Source organism: Vulpes lagopus, chromosome 11 (genome assembly GCF_018345385.1).
Source record: "Vulpes lagopus strain Blue_001 chromosome 11, ASM1834538v1, whole genome shotgun sequence".
NCBI classification, from domain to species: domain Eukaryota; kingdom Metazoa; phylum Chordata; class Mammalia; order Carnivora; family Canidae; genus Vulpes; species Vulpes lagopus.
This window is the reverse complement of record NC_054834.1, coordinates 59,968,184-59,990,025: the sequence shown is the minus strand read 5'-3', so window position 1 is coordinate 59,990,025 and position 21,842 is coordinate 59,968,184. Positions and strand designations below refer to the sequence as shown.

The window sequence follows — 21,842 nt, the reverse complement described above, 5'->3', positions numbered from 1 at the left end:
CCACAAAACTAGTAAAGCAGTTCTCTTATTTAAGTAGAAATTAAAGTTTCATCAGAGTTATTACTGTCATAACTCCACACCACAGTGGACATTTCATAGAGTAGCCGATTCAGGTTCTTTGTATCTGGTATAGTGAAGTTCACTGAACTGTTTTGTCAGGTGCTGTCAAGTCAACCCACCATTGTTGAAGAGAATCGGACTAAATCATTTTGGCATGAGCCTTCCAGAAATAAGATACTTAATATGAATGGTTTAATGAAATTTGAGTATTTGATTTCATTTTTTTGTTAAGACTGTCAAAAATATATTGTATTCATTCAGAAATGTCTGAGTAAGTCAGTTGAAATATCTGATCCTATACTTTATTGAAATTTTGCTTTAAATACCTTTACTTAATATAAATGACTTTTGGAATGTATTTGAGGATTTGAGTATGTTTTGTTGGATATGTAATTCTTCCCTAAACACTTCGAAGTTGTAAAAGTTCCAGTTGTATAGTTATTTAATAAAGAGAGAAGAGGTGTCTTTTACTAAGATTAAAATCTTCTGTTATAAAATGAAGCCTTTACTCAGTACAAAATAACTATTTTTATTTCCAAATGCTATTTTATTAAAAAGTTGTATTTTTTACATTTTTAATGATTTAATGAATTGTTTGTGCTAGTTCTAAATATTTAATTCTTCCATGATTGGAAAAACAGCTTATGCTTCTGATCAATAGTCATTTAAAAGGCATTATTATAATGTAGACTTAGTTAAATGCCTTTTTGTATATATATTTTGATAGGGAGAGGTTGTTGATATATCTGCTCAACAACCTAAGAAATATTTTACCAACTTATATTGTAGCTATGGTGTAGCATTGAAAACTCTTGTAACAAAAAGCCTCTTGGTGCAATTAAAGGTCACTTGTACATATTGTAATAGGCTACTCATTTACAAGATCTTTGTTAAGGGTCAGTGCTATAGCATGAAATGGATTGCCCTTGTTGAGTCTGTAAATAAATGGGTCAACTTATCTTGTATTCAGTGGTCAAAGGGAAAAACTAACACAATACTAGTTTGTTAATATTTTTACAAACAAGTTGCTCAAATGTTGACTAAAACCAAATGTACCAGTACTATAGAAAATTATTAAAATATATACCTACAGTTTTTAAGGAAAACTGCTCATATACAAATATACACAGTTATTTAAATATATGGATCATGTCCAGATATAGGGAAATTTAGCACAATGGAACCATCAAATGTTCTTTATCATAAAACTAGCATGTTTCAAAATGGCTAAGATATATATATATATATATACTCCCATTTTTTCTGTATTGAAGTTCAAAACTTGTAAGGGATAGGTATGAAAAAGTAATCAAACTTGACAGCGATTTATTTTCATTATTTTTCATAGCCTTTGCAATGCTCTGAGGGAAACAAATGGTGGTGCAGATAAAGTATTAGTAATGGTCTGTGCTGAATGAATTCACTCACCTGATCTTTCAGTAAATCAAGATTTTAGGGTAAAAGTAAAACTAATGATGAAAATAAAATATTTTGTACCTTATAGTAATTTTAATGCATTTAGATTTTATGTTATACACACACACACACACAGATACACACGAGGTTAAGTCTTTTTTTTTTTTTTTTTGCTCTCAAAATCAAATTAGTAAATATATACTACTGAAGTAAATTTATCCGGCACTTTCTAGATTCTTCCCTCTGAATTTGGCCATTCAGACACACACCTATATACCTCTAATTACTTTGGGTGTTGCTTTGTATTATCAGAAACTTTAAATTTGTAGCCAATGCCAAATCAAATCTGGGTCTAACAAAAGTAATTAAACAAATAAAATGAATAATGATAAATTACCCTTCAAAAACTTGTAGGACTTATTTTTATAGAAAAATACCAAGGCTAGTCTTTAAGGCCAATCATGATGTAAGCAGACAATATCTGATTACTTAAATCAGGTAAATCTGCTTGTTGTTTAGCTCTTGAAAGTCCATCTACTCTTCAATGTGTTGTTTGGCTTTGCTACCATATTTCTTTAGCACAGTGAAAATATCATGATCATTCTTAAGCCTCTTTTATAAAATATTGAAGCTTTGAGAAAATGCAGTTCATTTAGGTGCAGAAATACTTTAAATTCATGTCTGTTTTACTCATCAGCATTTCCCCTCTTCCTAGTTCAGTGCCTGATCATGTAGGTGCTCAAAACATAATGAATGAATGAATGAATGAATGAATGTCCTCTTTCAAACATATTAGTATGAGTATAGAATCTCACCATTTCAGGGCAGCCCGGGTGGCTCAACGGTTTAGCACTGCCTTCAACCTGGGGTGTGATCCTAGAGTCCTGGGATCGAGTCTCACGTCGGGCTCCCTACATGGAGCCTGCTTCTCCCTCTGCCTGTGTCGCTGCCTCTATGTCTCTCATGCATAAGTAAATAAAATCTTAAAAAAAAAACCCTCACCCTTTCAGATATATGAAACTATATAACTATATGGAATAGTCTGATAATGCTAATACAGTTTTCATAAATGGTTAGCATTCTTCGAAGGTTTTGAATAAGTAAAGTAACCTTCAAAAATAGCAGCTGATCTGTTTGTAACAACATGGATGAACCTATAAAGTATTATGTTAAGTGAAACAAGTGGAAGAAAGTCAGATACCATATGATTTCACTCATATGTGGAACCAGAAAAACAAAATGAACAAACAAAACAAAAACATGCTCATAGATACAAGAAACAAACTGTTGGTTATCAGAGAGGGGAAGGTTGGGGGAGCAGGAGAAATAGGTGAAGGGGATTAAGAGGTACAGACTTCCAGTTATAAAAAGTAGTCACGAGGATGTAATGTACAGCATAGGAACATAGTCACTAATATCATAATAACTTTGGATGGTGACAGATAGTAACTCGACTTATCATGGAGACCATTTTACAATGTATAAAAATATCAAATCACTATGATGTATACCTGAAACTAATAGGACATTGTGTGTCAACAAAATATTATTTCAAAATCAGCTAACAATATAATGAACTGTTATTGCTGAAATGAAGTCAAGCTGTACTCTTCAAAAATATCAGATAGAAAATGAAGAAATATATAACTTTTAGTTACCAAAAAGTACTTGGTATTGTTTGAATCATTATTTCCTGTCATTTTTTTGCCATTTGAAAATTATTTTGAATGCTTTATCTTAAAAGATTTTATCATAAATTTTCCAAATCTGTAAAAGTCCCCACAGCTGACAAGAATCAGATGTGATTCTTAGGTTTAAAGTTACCTATACCTTCTAATCCCCTTTGACCCAGTAATTGCCTGTTAATATGCCTAGTCTTCTCGGGCCAGTAGAGTGGATTTTATTGCCTTATGATTCTGTGGCTTTTAACAGAAAAGGATTTATGAAACTCAGGAGTCAAGCATGAAATGATTATGTACAGTGGAATTTAAATACAACATTTTGGTTAAGTTCAGATTTAAGTGCACATTGGTAATAAAGCAACTTATACCACTTCCACACTAACAAAGCATCAGAACTATCATTATTGCAGAATCATCCCACTGACCTCTTTGTGCACATGGAGCTGACAAGTCGCAATCTAATTCTTTTAGTTTGGCTTCTTAAGAATTTCCTCCTGGGAAACCATCCTGGCCCAGATAGAAATGTAAGGACGATTATATTCAGAAGAAAAGCTTTACAGTGCATAATTTATAGCTGAATGCATTTCCTTCATGGATCCTATTGACTTAATGTGTAATTTAGTCAAGAAACAGAAAGAGTACATGTAAAGATATTTTGGAAATTGTGGTCTACTTTTCATAGTGCCATAAATAAGAGCCATTTCGTTGCTTTAACATTCAAACATTGTAACATTCCCATCATTTTATTGGAAAGAGTCTTTTGGCTTGGTTCATGTAAAATAGGTAAGTAAAAGACAATATTAAACCAACTTTGCCCCTGATGCTTTAAAGCATGAAGTTCACAAACTATGACCTGTGGGCCAAATCCAGCCTCACTGTGTTTTTTTGTTTTTTGTTTTTTGTTTTTAAATAAACTTTGATTGGAACACAGCCAGGCCTATTTGTTTATAAATTGTCTATGGCTGCTTTCACTCTGCGTCACTAAGTTGACATTTTATGGCACGCAAAGCCAAAAAAATATTTACTTTCTGGTCATTTACAGAGAAACTTCGCAATAAATAACAACCACTACTTTAGAAGACTGCATACTTTAAAGAAAATTTACTGAAAGAATTATCAATTGCAGGATATGATCGATAGTCTTAAAATTAAGCTTTGAGTAATAATAAACCCATATAATCATTTGATGTGTAGTTTACACTTTCTGAATTAATAATGCTGGTGTGTTTCTTTGAGAAAATACCTACATTTCTTAAAATTCAAAAATCAGAAGAGAAGGGAACTTACAATGCTTCAAAGCCACATTTGTATCATATGCACATATTTTTCTCACTCAGCCTCTGTGTATTCATGAAGAACCCACTTTCTTAGAGGCACCCCATTTCAGTCTCTATCAACTACAGTTGCTAGAAAATTCTTTCAGATGCTAAAGCAACTTCCCCCCATTACATTAGTACTAATTCTGCTTTTGGAAGCCACACATTAATTGATATTTTATGTATTATAACTGAATTCCTAATAAACACCTAGTATATGAAAAACAATTATAATTTATATGTATATCTTCTTATTTTCCTTAGATTTTGTATTTCTGTTATAAAACATTATAAATTAAATTAACCATCTTATGCTATTTATTGTACATTTAACTTAGAAACTTAAGCACGAAGCCCACATAAACTTTGAAACACCCTTTAATGGAACCTTTTTTCTTTTTCTTTAAAATAAGGTGTTAATTAGAAATACTAAAGTAATAATCTTGAGTTCTGAGATAAAAAAGGCTTCATGAATTACAGGTGCATACAATTTAAGTATTAGAAATCAATATTTTTGTCTTTAGCATGTTTGAATTCACAAGTGAACTTCAGATTAAAAGTGAGAAAAGTAAGTATGACTTTTCAAATTTATCGTAATCTATTTAAGATTATTTTGCCATAAGTAAATTAATCAAAATGTAGCATGAAACTTTTGATGATTGAGTAATTAGAAGCATAAGGATATATGTCTAGCAGGTTTTGATTTTAGCAGCAAAAGTATACCAAAGAAAGATTAGCTGCTCATTATCCACACTACCTAGTGTATGTAATTGATAGCCAAATTAAAACAGAAGGTTTAAGTGGCCACAGTGGATCAAGGAGTCTTGCTTACTTTTCACTTCATTTTTTTTTAACTGTAGGAATTTTTTAGGCAAGGAAATAAGACCACATTAAAACTTAAAATATAAATATATTATTGAAAATAGTTTGGGGACTGGTCAGAATATTTTTAAGCTGTATGAAACTTGAGCTGAAATCTTTTGCCATTTTAGTTAGGAAATTTAAATATGAACACAGAATTGCTTTTCCTTAATGCATATTATTATTTTTTAAATAATTATATAAGGATTAATGTCTTTGGCACTTGTAAATTGTTTTAAAATTAGATAAAACCAATCCTTTTCAAAGGTGTTTATAATGTAGAATAGAAAAGAAGATTGCATGAAACCACACAAAAAGGACTCAACTTAGTGTTTTCAGCCTAATAAAAATGTTGTAAAAATACTTGTAAGCTTGAAAATCACACTAGCTATTCTTGTTTCAAATTCTGTTTAATATATTGTTCTGTATGATTTTATAATAAACAGATTACTCCTTGAACAGGAATTAAGAATAAAGCTGCCAGGAAGGGGTTTTGTTGTCAGAGTAGTTCCCGCCTCATGTTTTGTAAGAGATTTCATGGTCCCATTGTAAAGAGTAGATGATTTAAAACGTGTTCCCAAGATAAACTTTCCCATTGTCATTAATGAGGATGGATAATACTGAGTGACAAGTGCATTAGGAATGACACAGAAAGAGCTGTTAGATTTGTCAGAGCATATCACTTCAGGCAGTGACACTTGAGGACATTCTTTTTGTGGATATTCGGTTGGTTTGGGGGGGGTTGATTTAAAGATACCAAAGTTTGTATTTGCTAATAGAATAATGTATTTTATAATTTATAAATGTGTATTTTCCAGTGTTTAGAAAATATTTGGAAGGTTCTTTAGTTCTAAGTTCTTCCACATTCTAAGTTTATACCCTTTCTATATCCTGATTTCTTCCTAAGGAAGTCATCAAATTATGTAACACTTAAATGTTAATATATTTCCCCAAAACCAATTTTTCTTTTAAAAAATCTATTTCTTGGAATTTTCAACTGAAGGAAAGGAGTAAAAATTACATAAAATTTTTTAAAGTATCTCACTGTCTTAATCCTATATATAAGAGGGGACTCTAATTCAGCATCACACTGAGAATAAAGATTTTGAAATATGATAACACATGCAATTTGTATTGTCTTTCTAAAAATATATTACTTTAGAAGAACATGTTTTAAATATTAAACATGAACAACTAGTAATGTGTGACTTTTCTGGTATTTAAAGTGTTTCCAAACTGTAATATGCTTCTCAATTTCGATTTTGAACATGCAATTGGTCACTTTTTTTGCTTTGATTCATCTTTCGTGCTGCCAACCAAATTTTGTCTCTGTATACCTTTTTGACACTAATAATGACTGAGTCTCTGTTCATTTGAGTTCAAGATTTCCCAAGCGGCATTTTGGAACTAGGATAAACTATCTATCATGATTGCATACCACTAATCTGTCTCAACCAAACCACCCTATGACTGAAATTATATTTGACAGTTCACCTCTTCTTGATGAGCCTGAGGTGAACATAGCTACAGACCATCCCTGGGAGGACATGGCAACTACTCCATATGCTAAGGAGGGTCCTTTTATTTGTGAAATAAGACTTAAACTATGCCTGTAGTAGAAGGGAGAGATTTCTCTTCTAATTTCTCCAATTTTCACGGGGATTGCTTTTATATTACAAATATCTTTTTTTACCCAAAAATGTTTGGTGAACATTTTCCTCCATTACAAGTACTACCTATAGGTTAGCTTCACTATGAAGTTAAAAATTATAGTCATCTAAGAAAATATTTCTGATTTCTAAAATGTTCTTTTATCTATATACCACAATTGTCAAAAATCAAAGATTTTCTATTAGTATTTTGATTCCTACCATAATTTACCAGTTCTTGAACCATCTCTGTAAATTTTTATATAACAAAAAAGTTTTTAAGAAGGTTTATCTCATTATTAAAAATATTTTTCAAAATAAGTTTCAAATGTATTTCAAAGTTAAAAATAGATTTGAAAAGAATAATAAATTGAACACTGCAGCAGAAAAATTTTGATTTTTTAATAAATATTCCTTATGTAGATTTTAAAATAAGCTCATTTACTGCCCTATATTTTTTTGTGAAACTTCTTCCTTTGGAATCAGAAATTATCAAATATTTGGAGATGATGGGCAAGGAGATGATAAAGGACTTACTGTTAATATCTTAAATGAAAAATCTGAAATGATTTTCAAGAATGTATATAGAGGGTTTAATCATAAGGCTACTTTTAACAGCCAACATGGAGAACCAAATGAATATGAGATTTATATTGTAAAAGACAAGATTGAGATGATTTAAACAAAGGCATTTGGATATTAAAATAGTTTTTCAAAGACCACATATAGAAGTTGTGATAAAATGGTATCTTTTTTAACCTGGCCTGGATTGTTGAAATGTGATTCCATCTAAAGATAATTAGATGGCCTGGAAAGTTTGGCCCATGTTAGTTTATCAGAACAGTCACTTAATAAGTTTATTCTTAATTATCCTTTAGTGTTAATTAAAGTCTATTAATCCCTTGGAAAGATTCCTTCTAATAAAGACAATTTTTTCTACAATCTAATGAAACAGTAGTATAATCATTAATGTGTTCTGCACAGAGCCTTTCTAAAGTAACCGATGTCAAATAACCATCAACTTTATTTGGAAATTTATGTAAATTAGATTCCTAGTATCACAAAATTATTTAGTCAATATAGTAGGTGAAACACTCATATTTTTCAGTGCAATATAAATTATTTCTAACAAATTTAATCTTTAATTTTTATTTTCTAGTATTTTTGTTTCAACTAATATGATGGTTATAAGTGAGTCACATGAGATTTCAGTAACATCATCTAAAATAAATATCCTGAAAAAAATGTCAAAGTAAATTTACAAATTTCCATATTTTTAATTTCAAGTTTATAATTTCAACTTTATGAGCTGCATAATATACTTTAATGACATATACTTCTGAAGAAAAGGGAGTGCTATCAATTAGTAAACTATGCATATTTTTTATTTCAAAACAATAAAATGAAAAAAATCTAACTTACACAGTAGCTCCAATGGTAGGCAGCCTTAATTTTGTGTTAAATTTTAACTAATGCAGTAAAAGCTGTGATCCATTCATCTTATCATACCCAGTTACTCCTCCCATCTAATTATATGATCATTAAATGTATTTTTTATTATAGGATGCATCTGCATATTTTTTTAAATAAAATTGCTTCCATTTTTCCCACAAGCATCTATTTTCTAATCAGAAAAGTTGATACCACATTGCTTTGCAGTAAATATTCAAAAATTTAAAAATGGTAATTATTGAATAGTTATGATCTGAAAAAGTAATTGCTTCATTTGGAAAGCAGAATGTTTATTTTAAATTTAGAAAACATGCAGATTAAAATGATGTTTTGTATAATATTTAAATAATTATGCTTTTTGTTTTCTGTTTTAATAAAACCTTTTTTTCAACATTTTAAAAAAATATACTTATATGCCTAAGCATGGTATACCATGAATCTTAGAAAACATATGACAAGAAAAGAGTAAAATGGTCATTCATCTTAGTAAATGTTATATAAAATTATCCTGAAAAAAGCCTTAACACCATCACATAAGACAAAATTATTGTGCCTTCAGACTATTTTTAATTAAATGATTAGCAACACTCAAGTGACTTGTTTGTATAAAAGGGAAGAATTCCTTCCCACTAAAATAATTCCCTCATCTTTGCTTTAAAAATTGGGATGAAATTTACTTTGGTGCCGTGTATGGGGGTGGGAGTGGGGCATGCGTAAGAGTCCCTTAGAGAGAAGTGTGAGAAATTGGGTCAGATTTTTTAATATCCTGACCTGGGATGAAATGTTTGTTATTTCAATATAATGTACATGCTGAGTCAATTGAAGTTTCAAGGACTAATTATGTGAGAGCCAGATTAACAGTAGATTTCTATTATTTCATTCAGTGAATATTTATAGAGGTACTTTTAAGTAAATTTTTAATCTAGTCCAGTGCTTTTTATCAAAATACATACCCTTATATCTGGCCTCTGGCAGCCTCTCTAGCCCATCTCTTGCCTGAACTCCAACTTGCAGCCTGACTCTTGTACATGCAGTCCCCACAGTGGCCCATTTTGTCACATCCAGCTCTTTTGTAAATGCCAAAAATATTCTCCCTTTTCTTCCAAGTATTCTTGCCAGATCATTCTTATTCTTCCTTCAGGTAGATGTCACTTCCTCTAAAATATCTATCCTGATTTTCCAAAACCAGGTTGGGTAGCCTACCTCTGTACTCCTAGAGTGCCTTGTAAATAATCTCTATTTTCACACTTATAAATATTATTGTAATATTTTCTTTCCTTGATGTTTCTACTGTAAGCTGGTGGCCGCAATTGTATCATATTCTTGTTTAATAATGTATCCACAGCACCTAACACAGGCTCTAGCACACAGTAGGTGTTTAGTAAATGTTTGTTTAATTTAAAACAAATAATATGTGGAAAATAATACATCTACTAAATATAACAGTATATCAGCTACATATGTCTGCTAAATATCTGACTACATCTCTCTCTTTTCTAATTGTAATAAGAACACTTAACATGAGGGGTGCCTGGGTCGCTCAGTCATTTGAGCGACCAACTCGGTTTCGGCTCAGGTCATGATCTCAGGGTTCTGAGATCAAGCCCCATGTTGGGCTTCTGTGCTCAGCACTGAGTCCTGCTTCAGATTCTTTCTCCCTCTCCCTCTGTGCCTCTCCCTGCTTGCTCTCTCTCATAAGTAAAATAAAATCCTTAAAAAAAAAAAAAAACTTGAGATCTATCCTCTTAAACAGTTTTTAATTGTATGATATATTATTGTTGACTATAGGTATAATGTGGTACCCTGACTACATCTTTAATTAACTCTCTATATGGGTCTGAGTTGTCTGCTCTTTGAAGAAGAGCATTAAGTAATCAATTCTCAAAGCCCAAGTGCAGCCCCTGGCATAGTAGCCATACCAGCCTGTTTTAATTTTCCCTAGTTAATGAACTGTTTCTTGCCTTTAATGTTGCAGTGCTTCTCCATATCAACCTAGAACTTAAAAAAAAAAAAAAAAAAAAAAAAGATATGCACTTTGATACCTAACTCAGTCTTTCCTACTTTGTGAAGATTTTACTAGCTTCCCCACTCCAGTGGCCCTTCCCTACCAATATAGTGACTTCCTTCTAAATCTTTGGCTTATGTAAAACTCTCCTTTTTAATGAGAAACTTTTTTAGTGCATTAAAACACTATCAAATAATTTTAATTCAAATTTAAATGCTTGGGATCCCTGGGTGGCGCAGCGGTTTAGCGCCTGCCTTTGGCCCAGGGCGCGATCCTGGAGACCCGCGATCGAATCCCACGTTGGGCTCCCGGTGCATGGAGCCTGCTTCTCCCTCTGCCTATGTCTCTGCCTCTCTCTCTCTCTCTCTGTGACTATCATAAATAAATAAAAATTTAAAAAAAAATTTAAATGCTTTTTTTTTTTTTTTAGCTTGTCTATATTATCTCTTCCTCTTGCCTCTATAGACATGTGGTAAAGATTGGGTATGAATACCCATCAGGATGACTAATTAATGCCAAACCAACTGAGCATTTAAAATATACCCTTCAAATAGAGGGGAGGTGCCAAGTTGATAACATCTTGATAACATTGGATAGTAATATCCCATGGGCCTACATATTCATTGTTCCTAGTCAATTGACATTTATATCTATTATCACTTGAGTGAAACATGATTAATTATTTTATGATAATTTGGGTCATTGTTTAAAATTAAGTTTGGAAGTGTTATGTCCTGGCCATCTTCTTTTACCATTCCTTTAGAGGATTGGGAGCTACTCTGCTAGTTACAGAGGATGATTTCTCCTTCCAGTTATTACATAATAAGCCTCATTGTTTTCTAAATAGAGACTCCTTCTCACTGCTCTAAGAGTAATAATTTTATGCTGCAGATATCAGAGATGAGGATAAAAATGTCACATTGTGATTCTGTCTCCATGACACTCCACAGTAATACAAAATGAAAAATTCATTTTTCATTCTCTTTCAGCAAAGAGACCCTTTTGCTTTTTTTCCATGGTGTTAAAAGACATGTTTCTCAGTTTTTCTTCTCTAAAATTGGGCATTAAAATAAACATTTTTATGTAACTAGAAAATTATAATTATATCTTGAAATTTATTCATAAAGCATTTCCCCCAAATACTGTTTTTCATAAGGTTTTTTTTTTTTAACCAAGAACTAGGAATTCTAGTTTCCACTTTTCAATTAAATCCTAGCTATTTTAGTTGGAGATTTATTGCCTTAATCCATATGTAATGTGTTTATCACTTAGGAAAAATTTTAAAAAATGGGTTAGTAATTTTGTATAATGCCATAATTATATCTTTCATCAGGATAATTATGTGAAAGTAAATAAAGGTAGGGCTAAGATAATACCTAATTTAAGATGCCTTTCAAATGTATAATGCTTATAATTAAAGATTTGAAATAGAAAGTAGAGGACCTTAGTTTCCTTACACATCAGCCTGATTTTCAAAATAAAATCATAAAAGTTAGTTAAATGGTTTCTTTGCTCGCATACTTACACATGGAATCACAACTATTCACTTAGAAGCCTTTTTTAAAAAACAATAATAATAATAAATAATTTGTTAGTGTCTCTACACTAGAGAACAGAACTTAAAAGGTGAATTTTGTAGCTCATGTAATATGCAAGAATGAGAACAGAAATATTTTAACTAGCCTTGCCATTGGAAAGTATTTAAGATTTACAGTGGGAAGTATGCAATTATTCATTTCGTATTAAACCACTGAAAGAAAATATCACACATTATCAGTCATTAAAAGTAAACATCATACATTATATATGATTTCATAGATTTAATACATTTTAGATAATAGCTCACTAAATTGAGATAGAAGATTTTATGCCCTTATAAACAAGATATTTCACCCCCTTTATTCTACTTAGACTAAAAGGTCCATAACAAATGCCTAGCCTAGCACCTAATAACCTTCAATGACACATACACATATTCAGATGCAGATAACTCAACGTGGATACCCCAAAACACATATCCTCATAACAGCCTTTCTAATGGCACATTGAGCTCCCCAGTGAATAATGGCTACATCATCTAAAGATAGAAAGCAACAAGACTTACTTGTGAAGTGACTGTGAAAAGCACTTCTCTTCCCCTGACTCTGTCTCATACAAAATTCTGTGAACCTCTGAAGTAGTCATGTGACCTAAGGTTGGGCTTCAGGCTGCTAAGATAGGTCATCAAGCTCTAGGCTGGCTACAGTATTACCATTCTTTCACTCCTACCAAGAACTTTGTTTTAAGCAGGGACTGTCTTTTAGCTGCTTAGTATTCATTTTGTTTTTCTGGTCGGGGCACAAAAGGGAGGTGAGGGAGGTGAGGTGGCAGGATGAGGCTGATGACTATAAATAGGGCACCCTACTCAACCCTAAATTCTTACACAGATAGAAAAACCTCTAGATACATCTCTATAGATAACTCTGTGGCCTTCACCAGCCTACTCAACTGGACCTAGTTTTAAGTAATTAATGGTGATGGAGCCAGTTGTGAGTGTACCCTATGCTCATCTCATTGTTATTACATAAGTCATTAAGGGCTTCTCTGTTGTAGAAGTTTCAAAGAGATTGTACAAACTGTTTTGTTACATTGAAGTTGTATCAGTTACTATTTTTAAATATATATAAGCCATCATTTGGGAATTTGAAATCTTTTGTCGTAGGGGGATTTTGTTATAATGGTATTTCTTATAAATAGTGTTTATTCTGTTACTGTGTAAATCTACATATAGCTCCTCAGAAATCTATTGAGCATCTGTAAATTAGAAGTAATAATTCAATCAAATAGCCATTACATGAGCAATTCATTTACTATACAAGTCTAATAACATGTTCTCAAGTGGCTTCCATATGAACTGATGATATTCTTATTAAGTATGGAAGGCTAAAACCCAGAAATTAATACAACTATCATGATATAGCAGTAGTTTTTGATAAGCCATGGTTCTGATGCATAAACTCTCATCTTATTATCAGTTACCATAACAAACTATACTGCTTTGATGATCAAACATTTCTAGGTATAATACAAATTATTTAAAAGAAGATAACTGAAAATGTTCCTTTATTTTTTTTGAAAATATTTCTTTAAACACACCAAATATGTTTGGAATTCCTAGTACACAATATGATGTATTAATTGATTCTTTTGATTATATATCAAGTCGCTTATTGTTACTTTATTTAACAGAACTGGAAGATGTCTTAGAGATGCTGTTAGGCTACAACTTCTTATTTAAGATATCCTTTGACCTAAGGGATATAGTATATGACCATGAAAACAAACCAAAATGTGACTGTTGGAAGTATCTAGCATGGATAATACTATTAGCAATTCATCAGTCTACATTGGAGAACTGATTTTTTTTTTTTTTACGTAAGTAAACAGTACAACAAGATCTGTGTAGAACCTCTTTTTCCTTTTTAAGATTTTATTTATTTATTTCAGAGAGAGGGACAGAGACAGAGCATGAGTGGGGTGGAGGGGCAGAGGGAGAGAAAGAAGCAGACTCTGCACTGAGCAGGGAGCCCAACACAAGGCTTCATCCCAGAACCCCAAGAGCATGACCTAAGCTGAAGGCAAATGCTTAACCGACTGAACCACCCAGGTGCCCCTCGTTTAGAACCTCTTGAAAAATTTATTTAATAGAGCATTTAATAGAATACTATTTAGAAAACCTTTTAGAACATTTTAAAGGTTGTAGAACATTTTATTTAATAAAGGATGCACAGAGGAGCATTGAAGACACATTCTTCACTTACTAAATAAGGAAAAAAATTGCCTCTGAGTTGGTGTGTTAAATTGCTTGCATGCTCTTGGCATTTTAATAGGAAAACTAAGTGTGATGCTACCAGTCATCACCATGTCTTTGGTTGACACATTTTCTTTAATAAAAGGTAGAATATGGGGAAACATGTATTTCTATCTAATTTGAATAGAAGTCTGTATTATGTGTATATTTTCAAAAGCTATGCCAAAACATTTGATATAGAAAGCCTCATTTATAAGACTGTTAATATGAGTTACCTTTTTAGCTTGACTTACCAACCATTTTTCTTCATTTTGTCACATGCATTTTAGAACTGGAAGTAAATGGAGCTAAAACATTCTTCCCTATAGCATTGGGGTCTTCACATAAGGCCTATTTGAAAAATGCCAGGGCATGTTTTTTCTCTCAAACCTGAAGACACAAAACTAAACATGATTTATTCAGGAACAGGAATTCTGAAACAATTTGATTTTACATTTATGAACTGAATTTACATTCTGTCCATATTATCAAAACAAAGCTGAATATTATCTCTTTATATAATATCAGTAACAATGTCTTCATTAATTCTAGTTTCTGGTACCTAGTTTAAAAAAAAAATACCTGGGACTGTAAAGAATGCGAGGTGTATGTGAGGTGTACATGGTGTGGCAGTAATGAAGCTTTGGAAATCACTGAAGCTAAATGCTTGCTAATTGCTACAACTCTCTTTTTCCTCTTTCTCTTTGTATTGGTAATCCTACAGAAAAGGTAGTTATTTATTCATCCGATTTCCTTAACATATAAAATCTTTGCAAGCAGGAAAAATCATCACTGTCAAATAGAAATGAAGAATAAGGACAGGAAAGGAAAGAGATTGTGACACATTGAATGGATAGAGTTTTTGCCCCCGGGAGTCATGAGAAGGAACTGTGATAGAGCAATTAATACATTTAAACTTTTTAAAAAATGTATGTATTTCTTAAGCACATACAATGTTGAAGTTATGAGCAGGCACTGTGAGAAATGGAAACATTACACATGGTTTCTTTTCTCATACCACCTCTTACATACTTTCTTAAAAATTTGAGTATCATTGAAATACAATATCATATTAGTTTCAGACCTCTTAGGTACTTATACCGTGGACATTGTGGAAGTCCCACCTCTCTGAAAATACTATATTCATATAATCTTTTCCAGGTGTTCAGAGTAAGATTTTTCTTTTCTCCTCAGCACAATCACTGTTTACCCAACATCCAATCTGACAAAAAAATCCTACTGACTCTGCCTTTAAAATCAAAACCAATTTTCGAGCAGCCCCGGTAGCTCAGTGGCTTGGCGCCGCCTTCCACCCAGGGCATGATCCTGGAGACCTGGAATCGAGTCCCACATCGAGCTCCCTGCATGGAGCCTGCTTCTCCCTCTGCCTGTGTTTCTGCCTCTCTCTCTCATGAATAAATAAAATAAAAATCCTTATTAAAAAAAAATCAAACCAATTTTCACTACTGCCAATGCTACCATTCAGTCCAAAACATCCTGTTGTTTTATCTGGGTTATTGTAATAGCCTCCTAACTAGATATCTGCTTTTAACACTAATCTCCTTCAATTTGTTCTTATGCAGCAGCCAGAAAGATGATTCTTTTAAAACATAAGACACATCCTATATCATTTCTCTGCTCAAAACTCTCTATCAAATCTCCATCTCACTTTGGTGGCCACTGAGACCCCACCACCACCACCACCACCTGGCTGCCTTAATTCTCTGATTTCATGTTTTATTCCTCTCCCCACGTTTGCTCTGATTCAGCCATGCTTCCTATTCCTTGACCATGCCAAGCCTTAGGGCATTTGCTGCCAGTTCCCTTTGCTTGAAATCTTCCTTTCTCAGATCTTTTCATAACTAACTTCCTCACCTTCAAATATTTGTTGAAATATCACCTTCTTAATGAAGCTTTTCCTGACCATCCATTTCAAAGTAGTTTACCCTCAATCTGCCATTCCTGGTTACGCTTGATCTGCTCTATATTTTCCATAGCACTTACCACCTTCTAAAATGTTATATCATTTTCCCATTTATTATGTTCATTTTCCATCTCCTACCAGGATGAGAGCTTCACAAGAACAAGGATTTTTCTCTGTTTAGAACAGTCTGACACATGATAAAGTGCTCAAAAAACACTTTATATTGTTACATATGTCTCAGTTCACCCCCAAACTATCTCCTTTTCCTCCCTTTCCCTATTTAAACTATGTACAAGCATGAATGAATTTGGGAGGTAATATTAATAGTAATAATAATAGATCACTTATTGCTATCATTTATTGAGTACTTAATAGTGGCAGACACTACACCAAGCACATTACCTGTATTGTACCATTTAATCCCCACAACCAGTCCTCAAAGTCAAATGAAGGGGCTTAAAAAGGTTTAAGTCACTTGCCCAGGGTCACATTTTGAGTGAATGCCTACCCTCCAATTCAGCCCATAACAAACTCCAAAGGCCAACTCTCTTTCTAGCTTTTGAATTATAGCTACTTTTAGTTTCATCCGGCATCAATTTTTTTATTTATATTTACGAAACAAGAGTGACTAAAAGAATTATACAGTATCAACTGTGAAATTAACTGGCTACAGACTTGCTTAATGCCATACATTCTTTTTTTTTTCATCCCTTTTTTTTAAGTAACCATATATTTAGAGATAAATGCTATCTTTAGGACTTTATAATTTCAAGCGAGAAAAACGTTGCTTTCAGATTGAAGGGAAAGGGCATTTATGATACCTAGTATATTCTTGAAGAAGATTTAGAATGCAGGAGACTGAAATTATCATATAAGTGGGGCATCGAGTAACATGAATTTGCCCAAAAGCAAAGGAAAACAGGAGAAGTGGTATAAAAAGCAAGGTAATATTAAGTGGCATGGTATAGATCATATTGTTATTTTTTTTTGTTTAAGTATTCTCTAAAACAATTTTAAAACCATGTATCTTACCACACATTTTAAGTTGATTTATAATATCTTTCATTGTGTGAAGTGACAATATCATTTCTCACCTATGAGATGTATGCTTTAAATATATTTTTATCAAAACCATGAAATGAGGATTTAGCTTAATTTATAGAAATAATTCATAAGATAGCATAATTGGCAATCATTGTCAAATCAATGAGAAGAAATTCTGACTTCATTTTTTAAATACAATAAACATGTTTCTAGGATAGTCTTCTTATTTTCATTGCCATGTGTTTGTCCCCTGTTTATTATGAAACAAGGCGCAAGTCCCCATTGGTTTGTTGTTGCTTTGCAGTCTTGGGACTCTTCCTTGGGAGCAATGCACCATGCTAAGATTCAGGGTAGGTGAGAGCTATGCCTTCTGTCTGCCAAGTTTAGTCAAATCAGAAAGGAGAACCTGCAGACTCTAGGTACATTTTCAAGTAGGTCAATTTTAGGAGAGAATAACTGAAAATTGAAGATCTCAAAATTAAGTTCATTTGAAACTATCCATACCCAAAAACCCATTACAGAGTCTTTGTAAAGGGCATGCATTTTACAGTTTTGAGACTTCTGCTTTATATTATGTAGCAGATTAAAATGTAGAATATTCTCTCTCTCTTTTTTACATTAGATTAGTTTCCTTACGATGTCTACTTCCATTATAATCTGCAAAAATAGATCTTTAGTTTATGTCAATTTATTTTTTAAAAAATAAATGAGTGGAATGGAATATTCAGTAATTGAATATTGGAATACCAATACAAGACACTTCTTAAAAATTAATGGACTATTTTTAGAACAGTTTTAGGCTTACAAAGAATTTGAGAGAAAACTACAGAGTTCCCCTGTGACATTCATACCACCCCCAGCCTCAGTTTCCCCTATTATTAACATCTTGCTTTAGTGTATACATTTGTCAATTGATGAGCCAGTATTGACACATTATTAACTGAAGTCCATAGTATACATTAAGATTCCCTCTTTGTGGTGGACATTCTGTGGGTTTGACAAATATATAATTACATGTACCATCAAATGATATATCTGTATATCAGACTATTCTAAAAATATCCTGTTTTCCATCTATTCATACCTTTTCCCCAAAAAATCTCTGGCAACCACTGATCTTTTTAGTGTCCCCATAGTTTTGCCTTTTCCAGAATGTCAGATAATAGAAATCATAGTATGTAGCTTTTTGGATTGACTTCTTTCATTGAGCAACATACATTTAAGGTTCCTGCATGTCTTTTTGTGACTTGATAGCTCGTTTCTTTTTGTCACTAAATAATATTCCATTGTATAGATGTACCATTGTTTGTTTATCCAATCATACCTACTGAAGGATATTCTGATTGCTTCCAAGCTTTAGCAGTTATGAATAAAGCTGTCATAAAAATTTGTGTGCAGGCTTTTGTGTGGATATAAGCTTTCAACTCATTTGTGTAAATTCCAAGGGATATAAATGCTGGATTATATAGGAAAAAAATGTTTAGTTTTATAATTGCCCAATTGCCTTCCAAAGTGGTCGTACCATTTTATATTTCCACCAGCAATGAATGGAGGTTTTTCTTGCTCAACATCCTTGCCAGCATTTGGTGTTGTTAACGTTTCAGATTTGAGCCATCCTAATAGGTGTGTAGTAGTATCTCGATGTTTTAATTTGTAGTGCCCTGATTACATATAATGTTGAACATCTTTTTATATGCTTATTTGCCATTTGCATGTCTTCTTTGGTGAGGCAACTGTTCAAATCTTTTGCTTTTTAATTAGAGTGTATTTTTTCTTATCGTTGAATCTTAAGAGTCTTTTCTAAATTTTCCATGTTATATTCTTTAACATATTATATATATATATATATATGTTTTGCAAAGATTTTCTCCCAGTCTGCAGCTTGTCTTCATTCTCTTAACAGTATCTTTCACAGAACAGAATTTTTTAACTTTTTTTTTAAGATTTTATTTATTTATTCATGAGAGACAGAGAGAGAGAGAGGCAGAGACACAGGCAGACAGAGAAGCAGGCTCCATGCAGGGAGCCCGACATGTGGGACTCCATCCCGGGTCTCCAGGATCACTCCCTGGGCTGAAGGTGGCACTAAACCGCTGAGCCACCCGGGCTGCCCAGAAGTTTTTAACGTTTAATGAAACCCAACTTATCATTTTTTTCTTTCATGGGTACTGCTTTTGATGTTATATATAATATAACCCAAGATCACCTAAATTTTCTCCTATATTATCTTCCAAGATTTTATAGCTTTGCATTTTAGGTCTGTTACTCACTTTGAGTTACTTTTTAGTGAAAGGTGTAGGGTCTGTACCTAGGTTCATTCTTTGCATGTGGACGTCCATTTATTTCAGTACCATTTGTTGAAGGATAGTTGTTCAGACTATCCTTTTCCATCAAATCGCATTTGTCCAGTCAAAGATCAGTTGACTATATTTGTGTGGGTCTATTTCTAGGCTCTGTATACTGTTCTATTTATCTACTGGTCTTTTCTTTCATCAATATCATACTGTCTTGATTAGTGTATAGAGTTAAGTCTTGAAATAAGGTAGTTTGCTAGAGCTGCCTAACAAATACCATAGACTGGGTGACTTAAACAACAGAAATTTTATTTTCCCACAGTTCTCAAGGCCAGAAATCCAAGATCAAGGTGTCAGCAGACATAGTTTCTTCTGAGACCTCTCTCCTCAGCTTGTAGTTTGCCATCTTCTCCCTGTGTCATTAGGTGGTCTTTCTTCTGTATACATCTGTGTCCAAATTTCTTCTTTTTATCAGGATGCCAATCATAATGGAGTAGGGCTCACCCTAAAGACTCATTTTAACGTAATTACCTCTTTAAAGACCTTATCTCCAAATACAGATACATTTTGAGGTACTGGGAGTTAGATGGGGGTTAGATCTTCAACATATGAATTTGGGGGGAACACAGTTCAGCCCATACATAATAAGTAGTGTCATACCTCCAACTTTGTTCTTCAATATTGTGTTAACTATTCTAGGTCTTTTGCTTTACCATAAAAAGTTTTTTATCATTTGGTTAGTATCTACAAAATAACTTGCTGATATTTTTCTTGGGATTGCATTGAATTTTTACATCAAGTTAAAAGAACTGAAACCAATGATATTGAGTTTTTCTATATCTCAGACTAGGCACCTCTTGGATTTTTGTCATCTCAAAACTTGTCCATACTGAGCTTCTAGCAATTTGTCATTTACAGTTTAGGGGTTTTGGGGTTTTTTTTTTTGTTTTTTTGTTTGTTTTTCTCTAGTACTGGCTCCTGTGAAGATTTTTATTCTCAGGGTTCTGCTCTAGTAAGTTGTGATTCTACCTATCTACCTACCTACCTAGCTAGCTACCTATCATTTCCAAAATTTTCTGGGTAGTGGCTTGCCCTGTGACCGCACTGCTCTGATAGATTCAGTTTGTTCAACTGTTTTCTTGTTTGGGGAATAAGACTGATGACTTCCAAGCTCCTTATATTCCAGACTAGAAACAAGAAGTTTCCAAGGTACTTTTTATCCTTATAACATCATTAACAAAATTAAGCATTTATTGATTCCATTTCTTCAGAACGAGCTGAGTTAGGTATATTATGTATTGAAACTGGCAAGAACCCTTTTTTGCCAAAATCATATTTAGGAAAATATTTCTATATTTGCATCTTAGGTTTTTAAAATGCATATTCCCTATAGCATTGGTTTTCAAAATACTATGGCCCTTGTGATAGTAAAAGGTGCCTCTGGAATTGCTGGTTTGGATTATGGGTGAGAGGGAAGCCAAAGACAAGGGAAAGACTAAATTGAGTGTACTCACCCCAGCCTCAACTCTGTTTCATATATTTTATTTGAAGTAAGGGTTGGACAACTAAAACATATTTAAATCCACTGCCCTTGAGTGTTAAATGAATGATCTCCTAAAGTACTCTTCCATACACTGCATAATAAACTGTCTTATAAAAACCTTTACAGAAGGACACCTGGGTGGCTTAGCGGTTAAGCACCTGCCTTTGGCCTGGGGTGTGATCCTGGAGTTCTGGGATCGAGTCCCATGTCAGGCTCCCTGCATGGAGTCTGCTTCTCCCTCTGCCTGTGTCTCTGCGTCTTTCTCTCTCTGTGTATGTCTTTCATGAGTAAATGAATAAAATTTAAAAAAAAAACAAACCTTTACAGAGTTTAATAACAAAGTTGTTCAGAAAAACTCTAAGGTAGACTCATTTTATTTAATGCAAAGTGTTAATGTTGGACTGAATGAATCTCTCTTTGTCAGGGATTGTAAGTACTCAATTAAAAATATAATTAGTTTATCCTGAGGAACTCAAACCTTAGCAAATTAAATACTTGTGAGGTATTAATTAACTCATGTATCACAAAATACACAACATAGGCATACCTTTATTAACCTGTGATTAAGTTTTCTTGATGGAACCTGTAGATGTCAGTGCATCCTGGTTCAATACTAACACTTGGAATTAACCAGCTTAGTGACTTATATTTCTATAAAAATTCAGACTCGTGTATTTAGTTTGGAACATTTTATTTTGTTTTTAATTCAGCTTTGTATCCTAAGGCAAATTGGGACCAGGACTAGAATAAGACTTCAGACTCATGTA

At 32.9% G+C, this 21,842-nt stretch overlaps 1 protein-coding gene across 1 annotated transcript in view; it reads left to right on the top strand.

Moving 5' to 3' along the window:
• The window catches only part of ELP4 (elongator acetyltransferase complex subunit 4), a 242,556-nt gene that overhangs the window by 128,653 nt on the left and 92,061 nt on the right, over nucleotides 1-21,842 (top strand). The gene's annotated exons all lie outside the window — the stretch shown is intronic.